Genomic DNA, 12,488 nt, shown 5'->3' on the forward strand with positions numbered 1-12,488 from the left:
CGTGTGTCAGTGCCCCACGCTGCTTTTCTTCCCTCCTCCTCCTAGCTGTGCCTTTCCCCAGGAGGAAATGCCAGCACCCAGCACTCCCCACGCCACTGCTGGCTTGCAGACCTGCTGCGCGGGTGCCTGTTTGGTGACACAGGGCTGAATCCCTCCTGCGGCGCAAACTGCAGAGCCCTCCTTGGCAGGTTGCAGGGCATTAAGAGCCGGTGTAGGTTTCTTTACACGCATAATCTGGAATTGCAGGTGAATAAATACAGCTTTGAGGGTGACTAGAACGTGCCCAGTGCTTTCCTGACGGTTGCAGTGATCACAGAATCAAGTCAGGGGGAGAAGCAAAGGAAGCTCTTTTGGTCTGCGACCCGGTGGTCTGGAAGACAAAGAAACCCCCCACCCATTCTGTTAATTAGGCAGAAAATTCTCCAGGGCAGCGAATAAAGGCCGGGGCTGGGGCGGAGGCTCCCCGCTGAGCCCGCACACGCTCCTCCGGCTCCGAGCTCAGCCTCCTGCCTCGGCTGCACCCCAAGCTGCAGCGCTGTCCGCGGCTCGGCTGCACCCCGGGCTCCGCTCCTGCGGCTCCGGGGCTACAAAGAGCGCGGGGTGCGGGCTCCGTGCGGGAGCGCAGGCTGCCCATCGCGTGCTTGCAAAGCCTTTTCCTCTGGCTCCCTTCCGAGTAGGCAGGAGCTTCGTTATTGCTGGTGGGAAATGTTTGGTTTCCTTGAAAGACGCTCAGCCCGCGGGAGAAAGGGGCTGCTCTGTGGAAGAGCAAATACGATCAGGCCTTTCCGATTCCCCCCTCTTGGCAGTACTGCAGGAGACAACAGGCTCCAAAGAAGCTTCCATTCCTGAGCTGGGTTTATAAATGTCTCTATAGCTACATTAATAGCATTGTTTTTCTTTCTCTTTTTATTCTTCCCCCCCCCCAGCTCTGTTATGCCGGAGAGGTGCTGCAGCAAGAGATGGAAGAAAACTCTTTATTATTGAGGCTTTGGCACATGCTGTTGAGGCTCCAGCTGTTGGATAGGACCCGGCTCCCCTTGAGGCTCACGAGGACTCAGCAGTGCTTTTTAAGGTCACTAAGTGTCCCACTGCCAGGTCAATGCCACTCTCGATCTTGCCTGGGAGGCTGGGCATCATGGTGTCTTCCATGTAATTTTGGTACGTGTTAGCTGTGTGCCCTTACAGTCTTGTTCAGTCCTGCCTACAGCAGTGAAGCTTTGGCTTTAAGTATGTCTTTTTGTCCATGCAAGTGTTTCCATGCAGTGATCAGAGGAACTTTCAGCACAATTTATTTATTATCATGCTCTGATACAAGACTTCCTTAAAACATTATGTACATCAGCATGAAAATCTGTGATTACTTAAAACTGAAGAATGCCTGTTCGGGTATTTTAAAGAAGATCACTGGGGTGGGGACAAACAGCACAGTGCTTTTTAGTTTTGTGTTAATTTTATGCTTTCTAACCTAGAAGTCAATGAGCTGAAGCTGACACCCTACATTTCCCTGGGGTTTCCTCTGTGTGACATCTGTGTCTGGGAACGCTTTCAGTCACTGTACTGATAAATGGCGTGCACGAACACTGGGGATAGAGAGTTATTCCAGGCCTGATCTGCTCGGAATGGCCTGAAATCCATAACTGTTCGCAACAATGGCCCATGGACAGGAGACAGTTTCTCTATGGGAAGTGCCAGGAAACTCGTTTCTGAAAGTTGTGCTGCTCTGTGCATGCAGCATTGCCCGGCAATAAGGCTGTGTTGGTGTGATTTCTGTGCACAGGTCTCTTGTCCTTACTGGCAGAATTGGTTTCATAGGTGTTCCATACATTGCACTGGGTTTCTTTCCCTCCAAGCCTTAGAGGTGCAAGGAAATAAAATAATAACACTGTTACAGCAGGAGTCCAGTTGAACGGGTAATTGCTAGGCAATGTAAAGGTATTTGAAAAAGTGGAGGAAAAAAGAATCTAAATGTCCTCCTTTTACGGGGAAAACGTATTATTATTTATGAGTGAGTTTTGTTGTTGAAGGAAAAGCGTAAGATACAGTCAGAGAGACCATAAAAATGAAATGTATAAAGTGTTATTTACATTATATTGGAGATGAGGGAATCAGTGGCAGGAGGAATGCTAGTTTATTAAATAAAAAATCAGGTTATTCAGAATTGCATGCTTAGATTAACTGCTGTACAAAAGGTAGTCTGTAATTCTTCCCACAATAGAAACAGGGATTCTGGTGAGCACTGCTAACAGCTCTGTGCTAGCTCGTATTTGCGTGCCCAACCCATGCAGGAGGTTGGGCTGGGGGCAATATCCTGCTGCAGAAGGAGCTGAGCAAACGTAAAGCTGAATGAAAGGCAGTTTTCCAGAGGGTTTCCTGTCTGTATAATGCGTGAGAGGAACAATGGGATGACACCACCCAGTACTGGGTGGCAGCTCTGCTGGTCCTGGGCACTAACAGCCCAACAGTCTCCCGGGACTGATGCTTCATTAAATTACCAGCATGTGTGTTTGTGTTGTGAAGCCAAAAGCAATGGGTTTAAGAGGTGTGTGTATATGTGTACGTATAAATACACTGTTAATAGGGGGTGAATAATTTTTACTAGCTCTTGCTACTAAGGACTGTGAATTGTCATTAGTGAATGTGTTATCCTCAGGTAGCCCCTGGCTCTTTGAGCCTCACACAGTGCTGCTCCGTGGGACAACCCTCCCCTTCCTTTCTCCCCACCCTTTGCAGTTTCAAGTCACCAACTTTGTAGCTGAGGATTGCTTTATTGATACAGAAATGTGCTCCCACCCTACAAACAAAACACTTCTAGTGCTTATAGATGCTGCTGTAGAGACAAAGTGGAGCCATGTGCCTGTTTCCTGAAGCCATTCCCAGAGCTGAATAAAGCTGCTGGCATTCACACTGGCAGAGGAAGGAGTTCCAGAGCTCGCAGTTACTAGATTGCCCTGTGCCTTGGGTTGGTTTTATTCTCAAAGAACAACCAGTTTTCAATGAGGTTTGCTAGTCATTGTCAACGTTCAAAGGTTCATAACTAGATCAGCACATTAAATTATTCCTTTAGATCCTCTTTGGACTGCCAAGCCAGTGTAACCAGGGTTTTACATTTGGGTGCTTTCTGCTCACTTTATTCTTTTGCATGTTCCTGGAAGGCAAAGTTAGCACAGAAAACAGAAAAATACATTATTTACTTTGTTCTTAGGGTGCATTTGGAAAGTGGTGCTGCTGGATTTGTGTAGGTAGATGTCGCACCTTATTGTAGGACTGGTGATCAGCAAAGAAGGATTTTTGCTTTCACTGTTCCAGTCTCCCAGTAATGGAGCGTGAGCAGGCATGAAATGTCATAATCTCAGATTTTTACACTCCTATATTTTACCATAAAATTGATTGCTTTCTCAGATTTCAGAAATTGGACTGTGCTGAACAGATTAGGGTGTGTTAGTATTGGGCAGCCCTGCACATCCTTTAAACAGATGAGCACTCCAGAAGGGTCTGTGCTAGTGGTAATTCTACCCAGAAATAGATGGCTATGTCCAGGAAGAACATTTTTTCATCTTTCCTGTTGACAGAAAAATAGCCCGAGTAATGTGGGTTTATAGCATATCAGATCACTGCCAAGGGAAAAGTGTGGCTTAAATTCAGCTTGAACCTGCTCTTCCCACTGAGAAAGGGAGTTCTTATGGAAATCAAAACTTTAGTGGGAGCTTTCTGCTTTTCACAAGAAATTACAGTTCCTGGGAAAAGGAAAAAGCCTTTGACTTGGGGCTTTGGGTTTCAAGAAAGTTTCCATGTTTTAGGTAGAGCTGAAGGAAGGTTTATGTCCTGACCCAGCAGGGCAGAAGTGCAGGGAGTAAATGGGCGCTATGCTCCATGAAATACTGCTTTAGAGACTTGTTTCACCTAACAGTGTGTTCCGTTTGCTGTCATGATTAGCTACTTCCTCAGTCACTGCTTTTGTGCTTTCAATAGGGATGCTGGGGAGGGACTCTTCATTAGGGACTGTAGTGACAGGACAAGGGGTAACGGGTTCAAACTTAAACAGGGGAAGTTTAGATTGGATCTAAGGAGGAAATTCTTTCCTGTGAGGGTGGTGAGGCACTGGAATGGGTTGCCCAGGGAGGTTGTGAATGCTCCATCCCTGGCAGTGTTCAAGACCAGGTCGGACGAGGCCTTGGGTGAGATGGTTTAGTGTGAGGTGTCCCTGCCCATGGCAGGGGGATTGGAACTGGATGATCTTAAGGTCCTTTCCAGCCCTAACTATTCTGTGATTCTATGATTCAAGGGGAAATTCCAACTGCTGCTCTTGGTGACCTGCAACGCTCTGTGTGTGTGCCTGTGCTTGGTAAAGGACTCTTGGAAAGGACCAGCAAAAGAAAAACCATTTTTATGGTCCATTTTAAGAAAAGTTTCTCCATCTGAATGCTGAAATAAGGCTCAGCATAACGTACAGATGGAAAACAATTTCATGCTGCAGCCCTCCTGAGCCGTGTGGCTGGTGGCTCTTGACGCTCAGGCCCTGTGGATGCCTAATTGCTACATCTGCATGCAAGGCTGTGTAATGTGCTCCAACTGCCACAGTCCGCACCTAGCCTAAAGGAAGGTCTGGAAAGATGAGTAATTGCTCAGAAATAGCTGCAGGAAGCTCTGCTGCTTCCCTCTGATTGATGCAAGCTATTTGGAAGGTGTTTGCTACGCAGGGATGCAGCCGCATTGGGGGCTTGGAGCCAAACTGAAAGGCCTGAAGTGGTGCAGTGGGGTGGTGCTGTCAAGAACGTCGCTGGCTCAGCCCTGGGAAGGAAAGAACCCAAACCAGGTTGCACTTACAGCAACCTGCGAGTGTTACAGCACATCCCCCTGCTGCAGCCTGCAGAAAGCCTCACACAAGAACCTAGACTCTCAATGGCCCATATACAAGGCTGTGTATGGATTAAATGCATGTACAAGGTAAATGGGCTAGTATAAGCTACCCTTTTTTTTACCCTTACAGCGCCCTATGCATACTGCACAGCTCCTGAATAATTTGTGAAACTATCTATTCCCAAACTTAGGATTTTACACCTTTTTTTTCACTCTGAAAAGAAACAAAGAGGGAGCGTTGTCCATCAGGAATAAGAGCAGACGGGCAGGCTCAGCCGGCGCTGCCAGCTGCGGGAGCCAGAGAGCTGGGACAGTCCCTGAGGAAGTGGCTCCTGTGGATGTGTGAGCACCGTCCGCTCTTGCTCCGTGAGCGAGCCAGGAAGAAAACGAAACTCCGCCAAACCTCTGAAAGTCATTCCTTTTATTGCAGCGTTACTGGGGGCTGCAACTCTGTGAAATACTGTTTGGGAAGCTGATTGTTTAAATGGGTGTGGATAGAAAACCAAAGAAAATACCGCCCTTGGAGACAAGGCCATAGTCTTCAATTTCAGGCAGAGGTGGATAACGGTAACTCTTCCTTTTGAGCGCTTTTCGTGCTCTTAAATCACTGAATGCTTGTATAGGGGAAGACGCAAGGAAGAAGCAACCTGCTTAAGATAAAGGTAAGTTCTGTGCCTTTCCTCTGCTAATGTTGGTGCAAGACTCCTGCTGAGCCTGAACCACAGAATCGGCTCGGTTGGAAAAGACCTTTAAGATCAAGTCCAACTGTTCCCAGCACTGCCAAGTCCACCACTAAACCATGTCACTAAGGGCCTCATCTACATGATTTCTGAACACCCGGTGGTATTTAAAGAAGCCAAATAGTTTCTTTTTACACTCATTATTTTTATTTTTCCTTTTGGCCCTTCTGGATTTCCTGGGGAGCACCACCTGGTCCCTGCCTATATGACCTGTGAGCTAGGGGATTTCTCTGCCTTTGTTTAAAGCTCCTTCTTTCCAGATTTAAAAGTTTCTGAGCCTTTTGAATAACTGTGAAGAGCAGTTGACTTGATAGAGGACAAGATGGGCTTTCTTTGAGGCTACCCCATGGAGGAGACTTGCTCACAAGGTGCCTGTGTGTTGCAATGCTCTCTGCAGCCGAGGCAGTCCCCTGTCAGGAGTAGAGGGCTCTGATAGGCATTAATGATGTTATCAGCATCGCCCGAAGTCCCCCCTGAGCTACATCATAGGAAGACTGGTCCCAGCCCATCTCAGCTGTGGCCCTGCCCAGTCACAGATCCCTGCTGATTGACCCTGACTGGTGACCCAGCTCTACCTCAGACATGCCTGGTCCCCAGGGATCACTGGGCTGTGTCCAGCTCTGCTCACAATCACTCCAAGCTGTAGTTTGACTTCTTGGCTTCGCTTTGGACCTTTCTTTGTCACCACGGTTCCTGATGGGTTGGACTCTTGGTCAGACCTGGCTTATGGTCCCCAGCCTCACTCGGGCGTGCTGAGCCATTCTAGCCCTGTAAATCGGAATGAATGAGTTATGTCGGTTGGTTTGGTGAACCTGTGTGCAAAGTACTTGCATGTTCCCAAGGATTATAATTCAGCTGAGCCACGTCTGCTTGCACCATCCCTCCCTCGTGAAACAGCCCACACAAACACATATGAAAATAGCCAAACGGATTCAAATTATTTTGGTGCCAGCTTCCACATGGCACTTGCATATGTCATATTAGCTGTCCTACTCCAATTCAGCCCACTTTCCTTCCTCCCTTAGATGCCATTGGTTTCATGTATGCTGTAACTTCAGCAAAATCAGAATGGGATGTTCCATAAACTTCCTTAGAGGAGGTCGCTGTGATGGTAGGATATACAAGAATTATAGGAGCAAAGGTCCAACTGATGTGTGTAGTTTAAAACCTGGTGTTGGTTTGCAACCTTTGGACATGCTCCTGAAAAAATCAAAACAGAACGTGGGGATTTCATTTTAAATCAGCCTGAGAAATGGTGAGTTCAGTCATCAGGAGGGAAACGTGCCTCGCTTCTTTGGCAAAGCATGCAAAAATGTCTGTTCTGTGTGAAACCCCACAGTAACCAACGTTACCTTTGAAAAGCTGGCAGGTCTCATCAAGCCGCCCAGAGAGCACCAGTGGAGATTCACAGCTGTAACGAAACCTGAGAGGAGCAAGTTGAGGCTGCTCTCCATTCTTCCCAACCGACCGTTGCTTCACTTGCTCTCAAGTGGAATACTTTCCAGTATAATCAAACTGGTTGAAGTTGTCATTTTGAACGCCCAATCTTCTTTGAAATGTTTCAAGATGTATTTAAAATTCAATCAGTTTTTGGTGCTCTGAGCACAGCATGAAGAGTTCATGCAATATTATTTGATGTGATTGCCAACTTTTTAACTTCGGAGGCTTTTAGAAATTTCCAAATCACTCAAGTATGAGTATTTACATGCAGAGATGAAAATGTTTTGGATTGGATCTAAGGAGGAAATTCTTTCCTGTGAGGGTGGTGAGGCACTGGAATGGGTTGCCCAGGGACGCTGTGAATGCTCCATCCCTGGCAGTGCTCAAGACCAGGTTGGACAGAGCCTTGGGTGAGATGGTTTAGTGTGAGGTGTCCCTGCCCATGGCAGGGGGGTTGGAACTGGATGATCTGAAGGTCCTTTCCAACCCTGACTATTCTGATTCTATGATCTGGCTATAGTTTTTATTTTGCAGACTTCATTTCAGAACCAAGACTCGATGGTAATATCTATAAGAGACATATTCCTGGACTGCAGAGTCAGGTTGGTGTATTTCTCCCTAATAAATTTCTGTGTACATATTTACTGAGAACTTCAAAACCATCCATTTTTTGGATGGTTTTGAACATCAGTTGTCAGGCTGTATTTTACAAATTCAGTTCTGTACTACATTTATCCTCAGGCAAAATGGATGCTCTTATTTGAGCTCTCAAAACAGCAAATGTCAATCCTTATGAATTATGGGGAGAATATCTAGTTGATTTGTCATTATAAGGTCAAACTTACATATGCAGAATGGAATCATAGGCCTTTATTTTTTGCTACCAGTGAGGGGGGTGTGTGTATACGTGTAGTTGAGAAAGCAAATCTGCCTGTCCTCTTCCATTTTATAAGATTTTCACCCATCTGGAGGGTTTTATCTTGGTGAAAATGGGATGAAATATAAACTTTGCCAACTGAGCTTTAAAGGCTGCTAGTGAAATTAACAGTCCCACTCACCGGAAAGTTAGCCTGAGTGAATGGGTGCACTCAAAAGGTTATGAACTAAAAGAAAATGCAGAGTCCTGAATTAGATTGCTGGCAGCAGCTCCTCATGTTTCATTTAAGCCAGCTTAGTTAAAATGACTTTCCCTTTGGTTTGGCAGGAAAACCAAGATGCTTTGTTTAACTTCATTACTCTAATATTTTATAAGTAAGTGAGTGCCAAGCGATGCTCTGGTTTCTATGTCCTGAACTCTGAGATGAAAGCATCTTTGTCTGAGAAGTTGCCATTTTGCTCCTATTTACATGTAGAGCATCCACCCTTGTGCACAGACTCTCATGGAGATTTCATTTGTACCCTCTCAGTAAGCTCTGTGCTGGGTTCTGCAGCCTCAGCAGATCTGGTGACTACATATGGGAGACATGATTTTTTTCTCCCACTTGCTTGTATTCTTTGCTTCTCAAGGTTAGGCACAACTGAGATACTTCTCTTACGTCACGAATAAGGGCAGACTTAAAGTACAAACATGATGTCTGTGCCTACCGGTCCAGATTCCCTAGTGCCTATAGAGGTATAGGAGGTGGTGTCAGGTGTGAGCCTCCTTTCCTGTTGGCTACAATGGACAAAACGCCCATTGCTGCTAACCTGCATGGACTAATGTGTCCACACAAATATGTCCACACCATGTAAATATTCTGCATCGGGCTCTGTCCCATTTATCTTCTGCCTGAGGCTGGCCAGCTGCTCGGTGCTGTGGTGGAAAACAGGCACTTTGGGATGCACTTTCACAAGGATTTATTCCACGCAGATGGTGCTAAATAGCTGTAACCTGTCCCAGATTATCATTAAATCATGGCCCTTCGGAGGAATAAAAGTATTTTTAACTCTGTTCCTAGTTTCCTCAGCCACATCTGATCTAGCTTGGCTGCAGCCACTCTAAGGGTTTTGCTGTGGGTCCCTGCATCGCTGTTCCTGGAGAAAACAATGCCAGATGCACTGCACTGGTGCATGCCAAGGAGCATACAGGACATAAAGGGGCCTTGCTATTTTGGAATAATATCATTTTAAAGCAAAAGAATTAAGAAGACAGAGTATCATCAGGAGTGATGGAGGCTTAAATAACAGCCTCAGTCAGAAGACTATGAGTAACTTGAGGAAGGCACTTCAAAGTGCTCTTTTGGGCTAAGAAGCACTCCAGCCTCATCCAGGGGCTGTAAATAAGATTGCCCCCAGGGTTATGCTGCTCATGGAACAGCACAGCTAAATTCTGTCTGCAAACCAGGGGCTCAGTTTGGATGCTGGTATTATTAGAGTTTCCAAAAAGCGTTTAAAAGTACTGCAAAGGTGATGGAAACTCAGCAGCTTGGCTTCTTCCTGGTGCCTGCCCCTAAGCCCCACACAAACACAGTGGCTGCTGCTGCACAGCACTGCAACTGGAGGCCAAACCAGTTTACATGAAGGTCTGTTTCTACATTTAAACAAAAAACCCCAACCCAAAAGAAACCCAAATAAATGTGCTGCTTTAAGGGCTCGCTCTTCTGTTTTAGCACCCCCTAAAATACTCAAGTGTACTTCTAAAGCAGATGCGTGTAGTGCACTGTGGGTAAGGATTAAACAAGCCCAGATTCATTGTACAAGGAGTGATCAAATGTGGAAACACCCTGCCTTTTCCCCTTGGGGAACTTCAAATGAGCAGCAGTGTTCAGAGCGAGCTTTGTTGCTTGTTGGTTAGAGCCACCTCCTAGCTGGTTTCCTAATAGCAGTGCAATAGTCGATGCAATCCTACTTATTAACCCTTTCTGTTCTGTATATTTTTATTAAGGAAGACTATTGCAAGACCACTGTGCTTAGCTAATCAGGTTTGTATCCACCCACGGTGTTGCCATCATGACTGGAACACACAGGAAAGGACTGGGCTCTAAGTAGAGAGCAAATGCCAGGTGGTTCAGGCAGGCTGTTAGGGAACGTGGTGAGCAGGTCTGGTTTTAGAAATGGTCACTTTGTGCTGCCTGGAAATGGAAAACATCCCTTCTGGGTATCTGCTCCGCTTGGAAACCAATGGCCACCTTCAAGCTTTGACCCAAGTTTCACACAGAAGGTGAAATAGGTAACAGTAACTAAGTGGAAGCATGAAAAATTGTCTTTTTCTCCCTGGAGAAGAGATCCATTCTGCTGGAGCTGGGTACCACTTGGAAGCTCACAAAGCTCCTTTCATTAGAGAAATGAAAGCCTTGTCATCTCTAGAGCTCTTAATTAGGCACCTTTTGCCATTCACACAAATCTGTGTCCCTGCTGTCAAGTCCTATTTGTTTTAAAAATTGATTCATTCATTTTGGCTCTTTTGTTGGGCAGCAAAAATGGATAGACCAAATGAACCAAACACTTTGTAAGGGGTTTAATATAATCAGCGAGGCCACGCCGTGCTCGGAGAGCAAGCGTACGCCAATGCTTTGCTGCAAAACAGAGCAGTAACAAAAACCACGTTCAAAGCGGGTAGGGCTGCAAAGGAGAGAAAAAAGCACATATGGAGTGTTAGCTACCTGCAGACCAACGTGGTGCTCTTGTATCTGTGGTGGGTATTAATCTGCAGGCTGTACTTATCAGTTAGATAGGAAGGATCAAAATTAAAGTGCTAGGATTTAACAATAATTAGGCTCAATGGTATTAGTGAAGGTTTTCCAATGAGGAGTGGTTTAAATGTTTTATTTGAAGGATTTTGCATTTGTTTTTCATCACCTCCTGAAAAATAACATCTTTTAGGTACTGAATATAAATTTCTACTGAGCCCATCCCTGTAAGCCTTCCTTTGAAGCATTTCTCTATTATAATATTCAGTGTCTGTTTACAAGGAGGTTTTCAATTCATGCAGGAAACTCCTCTTGTACAAACATATAAATGTATATATGAATGCAAGTATTCGCATATACTTTCTCTTCATTATTTTCTTGGTTTAATAATCTCAGTGAACTTTGAAACAGGAGCAAAACAAGAAGCATCAGTAGTGCGACCTGCATGAAGTGCTGGGGATGGAGCTCATCAGTGAAGCCAAGCAAAACTTGACGTGAGACTTCCCATTCAGGAAGATGAGCTTTCCAGGTGCGTGGTTGCTGCTGTCCAGGCTGAGAGGGATCTCCAGTAATGTGCATCTTCAGGTTTGGCTGACCTCTTCAAGAGGCGGCAGTAAATAGATGGAAGTATTTTTCACAGAATTTTGTGAGCACTCTAGGTTTTTCCCAAACTTGTATTTTAGCTTTAAAGTTACTGTAAAGCTCTTTCCATGGATAGAGGGCTGGATGGCCCATTATTGATCAGTGTGCTGCATTTTGAAAGGGGAAAGTGACACAGGGGCAGGGAAGTATTTAGCTTATATGGACACCGTGTGTTCTGGGGAGAAAGGGTCTTAAAGAAAGGCCAACATGACACAAGGATAAAAGGAATTATCTTTGATTTGAAGTCTAATAGGAGTCATCATCACACGTATTATCTGATTATTATCAGTGTATGCATCTTTCTCTTTAAAAGTGGTTGGGTCATTGTTTACTCTGTTTTGTGGCTGTGCTTTGAGAAAGCCTGAAAGCCTTTCCTCACATGGACACAGAGGTGTATAGACCATGCGTGATACATCCTTGCAAACTCCATCAGCCAAACAGTACTAACACTGATGTCTGAGCTGTCAATGGTTTATTCCTTTTTCCCTCAGCCTGTTGAAGAAGTTGCAAACAAAAGCATCGGTACATTAGAACTACCTAAGAAACTGTAAAAATTCTTACCTCTTGTATTTCTCTGCCCATTTGTTGTTGCTCGTGGTATTACATGAGACCTCACACAAATACCTCTATTTAGTTGAATACAGTATGATTTGGTTTTGAGTTCCTTCTTTTTCAAAGATAAGCAAGTCCAACTCCTATCTTATTGATCGATTGCTGAAATTCCCATGACCACGCTGAGAGTGTTGCTGACAAAGCCGTATAAGCGAATAGTCTTGGAGGTACTCGCTTCCTAGAGGGCTGAATTAAAAAGGTTTTATCAAAGGGGCTCACACACCAGAAGGAGCTTTGCTCTTTCTCATGAGTAGACAGTGCTTGCGTTGCCCAGCTCAGATTGCTGGTGTGTAGAAGAGACAGATCAGATCATGGATGTTGCTAGCGAGGCCTCTTCACTGGCAGATGCTCTTTGCTGCAGCATTTTGTACACAATTTTTTATCCAAGGTTATAGGAGTCCCTGCACCCTGTATTTTGCTTATAAGGGTGAGTGATGGTCCATGAATATACTCTGCATTTGTACTGGATTAACTGGAATTTGCAGCCCAAGTTTCTTTGAATAATGACAGTGAAAGCCTTAAACATCGAGGCACGGTGGAGCTGTGTAAAACCCCGCAGACTCACCCTTAAGACTGTTACTTACTTAGT

General features: G+C 45.3%; 1 long non-coding RNA gene across 1 annotated transcript; it reads left to right on the forward strand.

The window, feature by feature from the left end:
* The first annotated feature begins 930 nt into the window (after nt 1-930).
* On the forward strand, nt 931-11,169 carry LOC133271926 (uncharacterized). Its single transcript, XR_009744294.1, has 3 exons — nt 931-1,095; nt 7,572-7,639; nt 11,042-11,169. It is a non-coding gene; the product is annotated as an uncharacterized LOC133271926 (long non-coding RNA).
* The last annotated feature ends 1,319 nt before the right edge of the window (nt 11,170-12,488 follow it).

Source organism: Pezoporus flaviventris, unplaced genomic scaffold, assembly GCF_033815535.1.
Source record: "Pezoporus flaviventris isolate CSIRO_AGI_PZ_B2104156 unplaced genomic scaffold, CSIRO_AGI_Pfla_v1 ptg000026l, whole genome shotgun sequence".
Taxonomy (NCBI): Eukaryota; Metazoa; Chordata; class Aves; order Psittaciformes; family Psittacidae; genus Pezoporus; species Pezoporus flaviventris.